Source organism: Canis lupus, chromosome 28 (genome assembly GCF_048164855.1).
Source record: "Canis lupus baileyi chromosome 28, mCanLup2.hap1, whole genome shotgun sequence".
Taxonomy (NCBI): Eukaryota; Metazoa; Chordata; class Mammalia; order Carnivora; family Canidae; genus Canis; species Canis lupus.
In genome coordinates this window covers 23,228,255-23,239,113 of record NC_132865.1, presented here as the reverse complement: position 1 = coordinate 23,239,113, position 10,859 = coordinate 23,228,255, and the positions used below count along the sequence as shown (strand labels likewise).

The 10,859-nt window shown below is 41.5% G+C and overlaps 1 protein-coding gene across 5 annotated transcripts in view; it reads left to right on the top strand.

Moving 5' to 3' along the window:
• The first annotated feature begins 1,141 nt into the window (after positions 1–1,141).
• SULF1 (sulfatase 1) overlaps positions 1,142–10,859 on the top strand; it is a 175,995-nt gene continuing 166,277 nt past the window's right edge. For 2 of the 5 annotated variants that reach the window (XM_072804328.1, XM_072804326.1), the window contains exons 1-2: positions 1,142–1,449; positions 2,620–2,729. The gene's annotated coding sequence lies outside the window, so the exon portion shown is untranslated. The remainder of the gene's footprint in view (positions 1,450–2,619; positions 2,730–10,859) is intronic. The other 3 variants (XM_072804331.1, XM_072804325.1, XM_072804337.1) reach the window with 2 other exon arrangements.

Sequence of the window (10,859 nt, the reverse complement as noted above, 5' to 3'; positions counted from 1 at the left end):
CGAAAGGTGCAAAATTTAAAATGTTGGCTCCCCACAGACACTGTCACTGAGTTGATAATATTTCAAATTCCTATTTTCTTTTTCAGATTTTCAAAATTCCTTAGAAGTCTGATGGCATTTTTGAAGTGGTGAGATTTGTAGCAATTAATTTATTTCCAGATATCTCCTGAAAGCACTGTAACAAGTATAGGCATTTTCTGGTTCAGACTGCTATCAAAGTAATTAGTTCTGTACAACAGTTCAGAGAACTCAAAAAAAAAAAAAAGGAAAGGAAAGAGAGAGAAAAAGAAAAAAGAAAGAAATGCACGTAAGAAGGAGGTATTGAAATGACCAAAAATCGAAAACATTTCAAAGCAAAATTGTTAATGAGCTGTTGGAGCTATATGGACATTATAAGTGCAATTAACTAGAAGCCAATAAAAATAATCAATGACAGAGTGCAGCCCTCTGGTACCAAGTGCTTTTACAAAGAGATGTCTGTGAGAGCAGCAAGTGATTAAAAAAGCCACCTCTATCTATGGAAGTGTGTGCTATTTTGCATGAGTAGAAACCAAAATGATTTTCATTGACTATTTCTGAAGTTCAGCCTGTGGCAAACAGTGAAGAGCTGGATGTGGGAATAGACAAGTTTGTGCTCTTAGCCATACCCCCACCTCCTTCCTCCCTGGAATGTTGGAGGCAGCCACGAGCTAATCAAAGGAAGGTAGGAGTTTAGATCTCAAAATGTAGATGTCACATTTCAGTGCAAACTACTCCTACATTAGCACTCTATCAGTATGTCAGGATGAATCTTTTATCTCCTGGGGGTGGTGGCGGGGCGGTGGGGGTGGTGGGGGTGGTGGGGGTGGTGGGGAGGGCGCCTCGCTGAGAACATTGCCCTCACCAGGTTGGCAGGGAGAGATTTTTAGCGTTTCAGTGGCGTCCCTCGGCGGGTCCCAGTCATCCCTGGGGGGGGGGGGGTGTTGGGGGGGGGATGGAGGGGGGGGGGTGTTGGGGGGGGGATGGAGGGGGAGCCCCAGGAGTTGTGAAAAGTAACGCACAACTGGCCCCCAGAATAAGTCGTTCCCTCCACCTTCCCTTTAGCACCTCCCACCTCTCTCCCCAGCCGTCCTGGCTCTCTGAAATCTCAGGTTACTTGCCTGGGAGTTCTCAGCCCTCCAGCTCCAGTCCTGCCCTCAGCCTCCAGCCCGTGAGAGCCACCCAGCCCCAGCAATTGGATTGGGCAGCCTGTCTTGACACACCACTGTGCTGAGTGCTTGAGGACGTGTTTCACCAGATGGTTGGGGTTAGTGTGTGTCATCACATTCGAGTGGGGATTAGGCGCAGGAAGGCTGCCTTGCTGGAGCTGTGTGGTCTTCTCCAAGTGAGAGTTGCAGGCAAGAGAACTACTTTGCTTTGGGAAGAAGAGGAATTCGTTTTCTGCAGCCACAAGAAAGGCAGTTTTTTCAGGTAAAGTAAAAGACACTGAATGCTTCTCTCTCTCTCTCTCTCTCTCTCTCTCTCTCTCTCTGTCTCTTAACATAGTTTTGAATGGAATGCTAGCACAGCACTTGTCAAAGCAAGTTGTTGCCATCCTATCAATGCTGCTATTGTACGGCGGACAGATAACACTGAGCATAGCTTGGTGCTTGGCTGTCTTTATAGAACTAACACTCCTCATGCCTCGCTCTTGAAGGTGTAGCTAAGAAAACGTCTTTTGGAGCAGTGTTTGTACGCTTTCAGATCCTCGTTCCATACTCCAAACAGGAGCTATAAATCGTTCAGGGAGGACGGATCAGGCCAAGAAAGCATTTATTTTAGCTGTCGGAATTAAAATTCACTTTCAAACTGTTGCATTTTACTACTCAGTTTCTAAAGATCCTCTCCAGAGTCTATATCTGAGTTGCTGGCAGAGATGGAAATGCTCCCTTAACCGGTTTTTAAAACGTACATTGTGTCTGATTTATGATGGACCCAAGTGTTTTTGAGCAAAAAATTGGAGATTGGAAACTCCTTAAGACAAGAGGCTGCCCTCTGAGCAGCTGATAGATCGGCTTTAAAACAAAAATGCTTAGAGCTGGAAGAAAAGCAGAAAAGGAGGAAGTAGGAAAATGCTCTTTAACGGAGTTTATCCTCTTGCAGCTGCAGGGGAGCAGATGGAGGTAATTCATTTGCAGATCTGTTTGTGAAAGTTTTACAAGTCATTGAAAACTAAAGTAGCATCTCTGTAAAGGATCATTAAAGTCACTACATTTATAGGTTTTAAACAGGCTATCTGAAGTGTTAATTAAATGGAAATAGATTTTCTGGCTGGGTTATAAACAAACATTAAAAAAAGGTTTTAATTATAAATTAGTCATTGGAAATTAATGGTCATCCGGTGCCTGAGCAACATAAAATGTGTTGTCGTCATATATGTGAGTAGCTGTTAACGTAACCAATCTGCCAAAAGCACCCACCAAAATTAAATGGAACCGAATGTAACAATGGGGTGTATATGCTACACTTAATTTGTAATATAAAGAAGGCCTTTCAAATCGATGCCTTGTTTTTACAGGGATCAAAAAATAAAATCTTCATTTTTCACATTTTTGGTGGAGCTAGGTGAGTCAATGAGTTACTTCTTTTGCACCCTGACAGACTTGCCCTCCTACGTCCATGGTCATATACCTGTGGTACTCAAGAATTCTTGCTCCTACTGGACTCCCACATTTGCTAGAGAAACCCAACACTGCCCTTACCCTTTGCAGGTGAGAAATTCAATGAATAAAACTGTATATAAGCTATTCTGAAATAGGAGCTGTTTAATAGGCTGAACAACAGGATTTATGGCTAGAGCTCTGTGATTTTTGTATTCAACTGCGTAAGGATGCCTGTAAAATTATGTTTCCAGTTGCAGTGTACATTTTTTTTTTTTGCAGCCAGACAGTTGATAACTTTTTAATCTTCTTTTTAAAAAGTTTTGATTAAGACAATATTTCAGTCTGGTGTTTAGTTGCCATTCAGAGTGTTCTCTGCTTGGAGTCTCAAAGCCTTCAATGAGAAAGTATCCTCATAAATAACCAGGCAGTTATTATGACCGGGTATTATCTGATTCCCAATATTACATAACCCAAATAGGACTAAGTTCATAAGCTGAAGTCTTCTGGAATTCCAGTCATTCCATTATGGCTTTACAATGGAACTGGGGCTTAAAAAAATAAAGACAGAGAGGCAAACTAATATCTCGGGTTCTATTAGGATTAGGACTACATGCCCAGCCTGTAGCAGGTATCCGTGCTGCCCGCCGATGCCATTTTCAGTATCACAGAAGTATTTCGGAAGAAAGTAAAGTGTCTCCCCACGGGACGGAGATGCGATGCGATGGCATCTAACAAAGGCACGTTCCCTTTAGCCATGGGAGCCCCACAGCAGATGTCATTCACGTTGCAGACTGACCATCAGGCTGCCTGCCCAGGACTTTGACAATCAGGGAGGAAACCCCCCTCCCTCCCCAAAAGTCCATTGTATACAGGATTAGGCAGGATGGAAACAAAAAAGGAAGTGTTAAGAAATAATAAATTCACACCTTGAGAAGGCAAAGTGGTGTGTCACACCCCCCACCGCCGTCCCCCCCCCCAGCAAAGCTAAAGTAATAAGAAGTTACTTAGCACAACAAAAAGGCTCTGCTTAAAAGACAATGCCCACAGGGCAATCCCAGTTGCTTGTCAAAATCTAAATCTACGGTTCCAGATGGTAAACATTCAGAGACATATTTATGGTGACTTCTACATACCTCCGTTTGACATTTGGTTTCTTCCTGACAGCACTTGCGCTGGTAACACACATGAAGTTCCCATCAGTATCGCAACAGCTGTAAAAGTGTTTGAACACCAAGGCTGGCCCTCCCAGTGAAGGGAAAAATAACCCGGAGTGCAGATCTCCATTTGCACTGTCGATGCATCCTGCTATCTAGGCACGCAGTGAGGTATCTCAGAGGCGAAAAGCCATCTGAAAGCTCGATTCAGTAAGTTGCAAAAGCCACTTTTACGGTGGAGTGAAAAATAAAATACACGAATCCAAATATTCACTGAACTCGTGCTAGCTTATGAGTGGGAACCTTCATCAAAGAATTAAAAGGGCTCTTCTCTGTTGCCTTCTAAGGAAATGTATGTGACTTCAGGCGGATTGTTGTGGTCATCTCCATTGTGAAGTTAATACTAGAGACAGACAAGTGCCAAGTGTGACACTTTGCATTTCCTTTCCCAACTCTGTATCCACGTGGGAATGCACAGGGGTTTGCTTCTTTTGTATTTTAGATTGAAAATGGTTGACTCTTTACAAATCCATAAAGCAAGGTATGCGATGCTCAGTGTGGAGCTTTCTCCAACCATTGCCATGTGGATGAGGCCAACCAGTGGGTCAGGTCAGGACATCTGGTTCTTTTTTCCCTGTACAGTATTTTTGTGTAGAGAGCATGGAGTATGTTTAAGGGGATTAAAATGTTTAAGGTGCTGACTCTAATAGATTATTTTTATCATCATTATTGACCTTGAGGGAAAAGAAGCCCATGTATGAAATTAATTCTATGGTCATATGGTGAATTTACCTTTACTTTAGGTTAGATCCTTGGGTGTGGGGAGGCATTTGAAAGAAGATATTTTTGGGAAAAGTTTGTCCTGAAATGTGTTTCCTATTTAAAATAGTCTCGATTCTATCTCAATATGCTGGGAAGGAGGGGAATTAGCCTGTTAGCTTTTTTTTTTTCCTCTCTAATATCACCCTCACCCCCATGGCTAATCTGTCGTCAAATTCCGCGAGGCCTTCCTTTTAGAACATCTCTCACATCTGGCCCACAGCCACGGCTCCAGTGCAACAATCAAGTCACATGTGGGTCATTACAACAGCCTCCTAGCAGGTCCTCTTGCCTCCATTTCCCTCTTCTGTCCACCATGGCAGACTGAGCTTCCTAAAACTCTGCTTCCGTCAAAGCGTTTCTGAGCTGAGAATTACTGCTATGAGGGCCCTCATTACCCACGATGAAGTTCACATGATACGCTGGCCATCTGTTATTTGGTCCCAACTTTCAGACCATGTCTTCTACCAAATCAACACCGGAGCACAAGTCTCCTGTTCTCCCCGGGTGGTCTCTTCAGCTCCCACCCCCTCCTGGTCTCTTCTCTTAACCCAACCACTCTGGTTTTCTAGCTTGTCTGCAAGATGAGAGTCTGTCCTCACGGGCCCTGTTCCCTCCAGTTCTATGTTTGTGAGATAGTGTGTAGACCATCCTCATCACGTCTCTAAACTCATTCTTCAGAATATCAGCTTAAGTCCCATCTCCTCTGAGAAGCCTCTCCTGATTACCACGTCTCATGGATGTTTTCCTTCCCTTGAAGCGGACCATTAGCTCTGTGGGTTGCACTGAGCACATTCACCTTCTTCTTGTCTTCCACGTTGCCATTTTAATCCCTTGACTCTTCAGGTGGAGTGAAGCCTCTTGAAACAGGGACTGGCTTGGTCCACTTTTTTTGCCCACAGAAGACACTGATAAATGTGTGTTGACTAGCTCACAGAGACATTCAAACATGCAAGGCACTTTTCTCTCTGGTTATCCCACTTTAGAACTCTTTACCAGCTCTAATAGCCTTCTCCATCCATGAGAAGGAAGAGAAAAAAAAAGATGACACTTAGCCGGTTGTATTTTGGGGTAGTTTAGAAAAAAATTCCACTTAAACAGAGTGTGAAATTATTGCCCCAAATTAAATGTATTATAATGACAGATCGCCATCTATTTCAGCTTTCTCGAATGATGGTAGAAATTACATCTTATAGCTGCCCCTGGTGGCATAAAATTTCAACGATGATTTCCGCAGAAGAGTACAGTCTTTCGGTTCAGACAGATTTTTGTTATTTTTTTAATAGATTTTATTTATTCATGAGTTACACAGAGAGAGAGACAGGGAGAAACAGAGGCAGAGGGAGAAGCAGACTCCCCGGAGGAACCCCGGGATCGCGACCAGAGCCAAAGGCAGATAGATGCTCAACCACTGAGCCACCCAGGTATTCCCAGATTTGTGTTCTCATGCAAGGATCACCTCTCAGCAGCTGAGTGGCCTCCACAGGTGACTTACCATTCAACCCCCTCCTCCTAAAACAGAGACTGAGCGACTTACCTTGAGGATGATATGAAGAAAACATGTAAAGCAGGCTTGGTGCATGCGCAATAAGTGGGAGAGAAAGAAAGTTGGTGGGAAAAGACATGGATCCAGGCTGTATGAATGTGTTCATCTCAGCTTATGTTAGTCATTAATTTCATGTATTTGTGGTGTGTCTTTAGGCTTTTCTGCCACCAAAGGCAGGGGGAAGGGGAAGAGAGCTCAAGAGAGTAAGAGTGGTGGAGGCAAAGAGAGATGGAGAGGGAGAGGGAAGGGAGGAGGGAGAGGCTGGGCAGAGGAAGAGAAAAGGAGATGGAGGGGGTGGGCGCTTTTGGCATTAGGAGTTTGGAGGAACGGAGTTAATGGATCTATGGGGACAATGGTGACAGTTGAATACACTTTGCAGGGAGGAGCTGAGTCCTGGGCCCTATGGTAAAGGATAATCAAAGAGCAGACCCTGGGCTGCAGCGCTGCTGGGGAAACAAAGAGTGGGAGCAGGGGACCCCAGCAGGGAGTTGCATTCACCAAAGGGTCATGTGTTCCTCTTCCTTCCTCCTGGCCCACTATTTAGAAAGAAATAATAACTTGGCAAAACATCGTAGGAGTCAGGTCAAGCTTCCAGAAGTAATTGGTAAAGCAAGATAACCCTTTAGACAAAGCAAGGGGCTTGGACCTTTGCCATCCTTCACCCCCAAACCAAATTTCATAGAAAGTGGAAATCAATCTGCCCAAGCTCTGTTCTGTTTCCAGATTCTGCACCCACTATCACACACTGAGCCTTCTATCTGAGAAATCGTCTCACAAAGCATTGAACGACGCCACCTCACAAACGTGTCCATGGACACTGGTCATTCAATTGCAGTTCTCAGGATCTTGGAATAGATCAAAGGGTAGTCTTTTCAATCCTGATCATCTGGTCTGCACCTGCCCCAGGCCACGGAGAGGAAAGAAACTGGAACTCCTCTAGGATAAAGGGCAAGGCAGTATTTCTGGAGATCCCTTCCTCTCCAGCAAACTTGTCTATAGAAACTTCCATTATCAGTTACGTTGCCTGACCTCATCTCAGCTGCAACAACCAGCGTCCTTCTCTTTGCCCTCAAAATGTTCCTTGTACTACTGCACAATAATGTGTTAAACCTTGTTAATTTTTTAAAAATGTAGCTCTTCATCTTCAAAAGTAAAACTTACTTTCCTCTGATTTTCTTTTTAACCACAGAGCTACAAATGTGTAAGACACTATTTCTACATTTTTAAAAATGTGAATCCAAGGGACTCAGACATGCCACTACCTAACTGTAGTGGGTGAGGTTGATATTAAAATGCTATGCTGAATAAATGAACAGACACACTATGTTTCCGAGTGGAAAAAAAAAAAAAAGACTCACTGTAAGAGGTGAAGTGTCCCAAAATTAATCTACACATTTTGTGTAATACTAATCAAATTTTCACACAAGGTTAGATGGCTGGCAGTGGGAGCAGAGTTTGGGAACTGGCCAGAGCGCAGATGACTCTGCTTGAATGTAAAATAAGGATTCTAAAGTTCATCTGGGTAATAAACTCATGAGCAAGCCTCGACATTTTTCTAGGAGAGTACCGTAGTAAGATAGAGACTTGTTTTTTCACATATCCGTGTATGCTATACAACTACAATAGTTGAATTTTCTATTCTTAAGCCATTGCCTCTGACGTAGATTTCTTATCTACCTTCACGTATTTCTGCTTCTGTTGTGTCCTCCTCGCTTTTAATCTATTTTTTGTTGTTGGCATTACCCCGATCTTCAGTTCAGCTACAGATTGCTCTTCTTTGATACTAGTTCTGTTGCCACAATTAACTGAAATCCAGAACTAGCATGACTTTGTGTTATAGTTTTTCCCATCTGCAAATGGAGCTAATACTGTATGAACTTTTTCACTTCATAAAGAACCTAAAATAAATCTGTCTCAGAAACTCAAAGAAAATCTTTCTGAATCCATTCCCTTGATGAAACAAGCCTAAAACATACCAGCCTAAGAGTCTGTCCCACTTTTCTAAGCAATAATAGAACACTCCTAATAAAATAGAAATCTGAATTGCAGAGAGTTTGGTCGATTGTCCAATTTTGTGGTGTGTTGTTATAGCTCATTTATGTTGTTATAACACTTGCTATATTAATTTAAAATTAAACCGAAAGTTAGACTCTTATAAGATATTAGTTATACCCAGAGTCATGGTGAGAAAAGATTAACTGCATGCCAAGTGTGTGTTTATTAAATTAATTTAGAAGTGTGCACCTGTGGATATTATCTTCAAACTCATATCACTAATATGGCTTAGCACCAAAATCACCTTTCTATAATATAACATGTTCTCTGAATAGACTTCCTGCCAGTTTAAAGCTTCCCCCTTAACCTTCACCTGCCAATAATCAATCTTCCCCTGAATAGAAGTCCCGAGTAAACAGATGTGCTTGGCATTGCATCCAGATATTCTTGAACCTTCAGCTTTTAACTTTCATGTATAAGAAATGCATCCCAGCAAAGAAGCCCCTGCAAATCATGTGCTCTTTTTTTTCCTCTTGAGAGCTTCATGCTGCTAAGAGGAAGAAAGTGTTCTGAATATAGCAGATGAATAAAAGCATGGGCAATGTAATATTTGTTATTTGAGACACCTAGAGGCTTCACATGTGTTGTCATCGTCTTTTTCATTATAGTTTCTATATTTAGTAAAAGAGATTTGGAGGATATACTCAATATCAAACAGCTTAAATTACCTTTGAGCAGTTGAGTTGATGCCCAAAGGAATAGCCACAATGCACCTTCTAAATAGAATCAGAACTAAAAGGAACAGGTTTAAGAAAGCTCCATTGATTTGTTAATTCGTTTATTCCATATGTAGTTGGGAGCTTTCTGTGTATTTCTATACCAGTTTGGAGAGAAACACAAAATAATATGGGACACCATCCTTGCCCTGAAGGAATATCTAATTTAGCTGTGAGGAGAAGACATGCACACAAACAATTGTACAATTGTTTAGTAGTAATGCAAAGAATGTGGTGATTAAGTATCAATTATTTGTCCTAATTAAATATAAAGGACACCAACAGAGCCCCCTATTGGAGGAGCTGGAACTTGAGCCAGGCAAGACTGCTCAAAGTCCTTAAGTAGATGAATGAGAGTAGTGATTCATCTCCATCTTTACAAACTGTGTGGGGTCCAATTTATTTACTCTCTCTTTGATTCAGTCTCCTTCTCCATAAAATGGAGATATGGTTACCACAAAGGGTTGTTATGAAGGTTAAATGAGATAATAAAAGTAAGATGCTTCACACAGGGCGCAGACCACAGTAAGCGCCCCACAGCTCTTTTTCCAAGACCACGGAAAGCTCCGCTTGAGTGAGGACTTGAACTTAAGCCAGCCTGTCAATTTCACATTAAGACACAACATTTTTGAATCAGCACATTTGCATAGATGCACTTTGGGGATACAATGAAGGCAGGCACTAGGCAAAGACGAGAAGGAAGAGAGGGAGGGAGAAAGGGAGAAAAGAGGAGTGATAGAAGAGCAAGGAGGAAGAGGAAGAGAAAGAGTGGTTCTTTGATGCCTCTACTCTGCTCTCTTGTCTTAAGCATGTCACAGAGAGCTACATTAGGCTAGCTTCTAGAGTGTTCTGACACATCAAGTAGACAGGTTAGACTTTATAGTTAAACTGGTGCCTTAGGAAGTTTAAACAGTAGGTTTTTCAAGAATGAGGAGAGAGAGAGAGAGAGACTGAAAGAGAAAAAGACAATTGGGAGGGTACCAAAAGTCAAAAAAAAAGAAAAGAAAAAAAGGTTGCCTAGTCCCAGTGATGATGTTGAGAATGAGGAACGGTTGAGTGGAGAAACATTATGAATGTTAAATAAATAACAGTATCAACAACTTGGTGATTGGTCAAATAGAGGGCAAAGAAAAGACAAGTGACAAAGATGACCTTGAGTTTTCAAACCCCACAAACGGGAATAGTGACACCACCCCTAAAGAAAGTGGGAGTGCTGGAAGTAGAATTTCATTTTGCAGTACCATAAATTTCCAAAATGACAATGGTCATTACGGAATAGATGCCTGTATGGTATCTGTAAATAGCCTTGAAAGGGAAAAAACTTTATAATGAAAACATGGCAAACATGTGCATATAAATGCCCAATAATGTAATTTAAACATGAACTTGAATTTTCTGATCATCGATGATACAAAAGCTAGAATCCATATAAATTTTTTTTAATTCCTCCTTAGATAAAAGGGATCTTCTCTCAGATTAAGAAAATGGCTGGCCAAATAACTACTCTAGTGTTTTTAAACTCTGGAGGAAGTAATGAAATTTCAACTCACAATAACAAACTACCTCTGTTAAATACCTATAATTCTCTTCTCTCAATTAAGAAAATGCTGGTGGAGAGGGACATATAATTTAAAGAGTCTAGAGGCAAGAAGAAATGAAATATTTAAGTTGCTTCTGTTCACAAACTTTCAGATTCTAACTTAGAAGAGCTGAGTTGGACATCTTTTTTCAGAATGTCTGAATGACTTATTTTACAAATGATACAGACCTTTCTTCTTTATTCACTACAAAGACAAATCATTCTTAATTTTGAGATTTGGGAAAGGTTTCCCCATACCATCTCCTACTTTTCTTTCTATCCCCTCTCACTTTGCCTTTTTATTTTATTTGTTTCAGTCATATTTCATGTTAAGATCCTCTTCAAAATAGGAGAGTCATACTTTAGTCA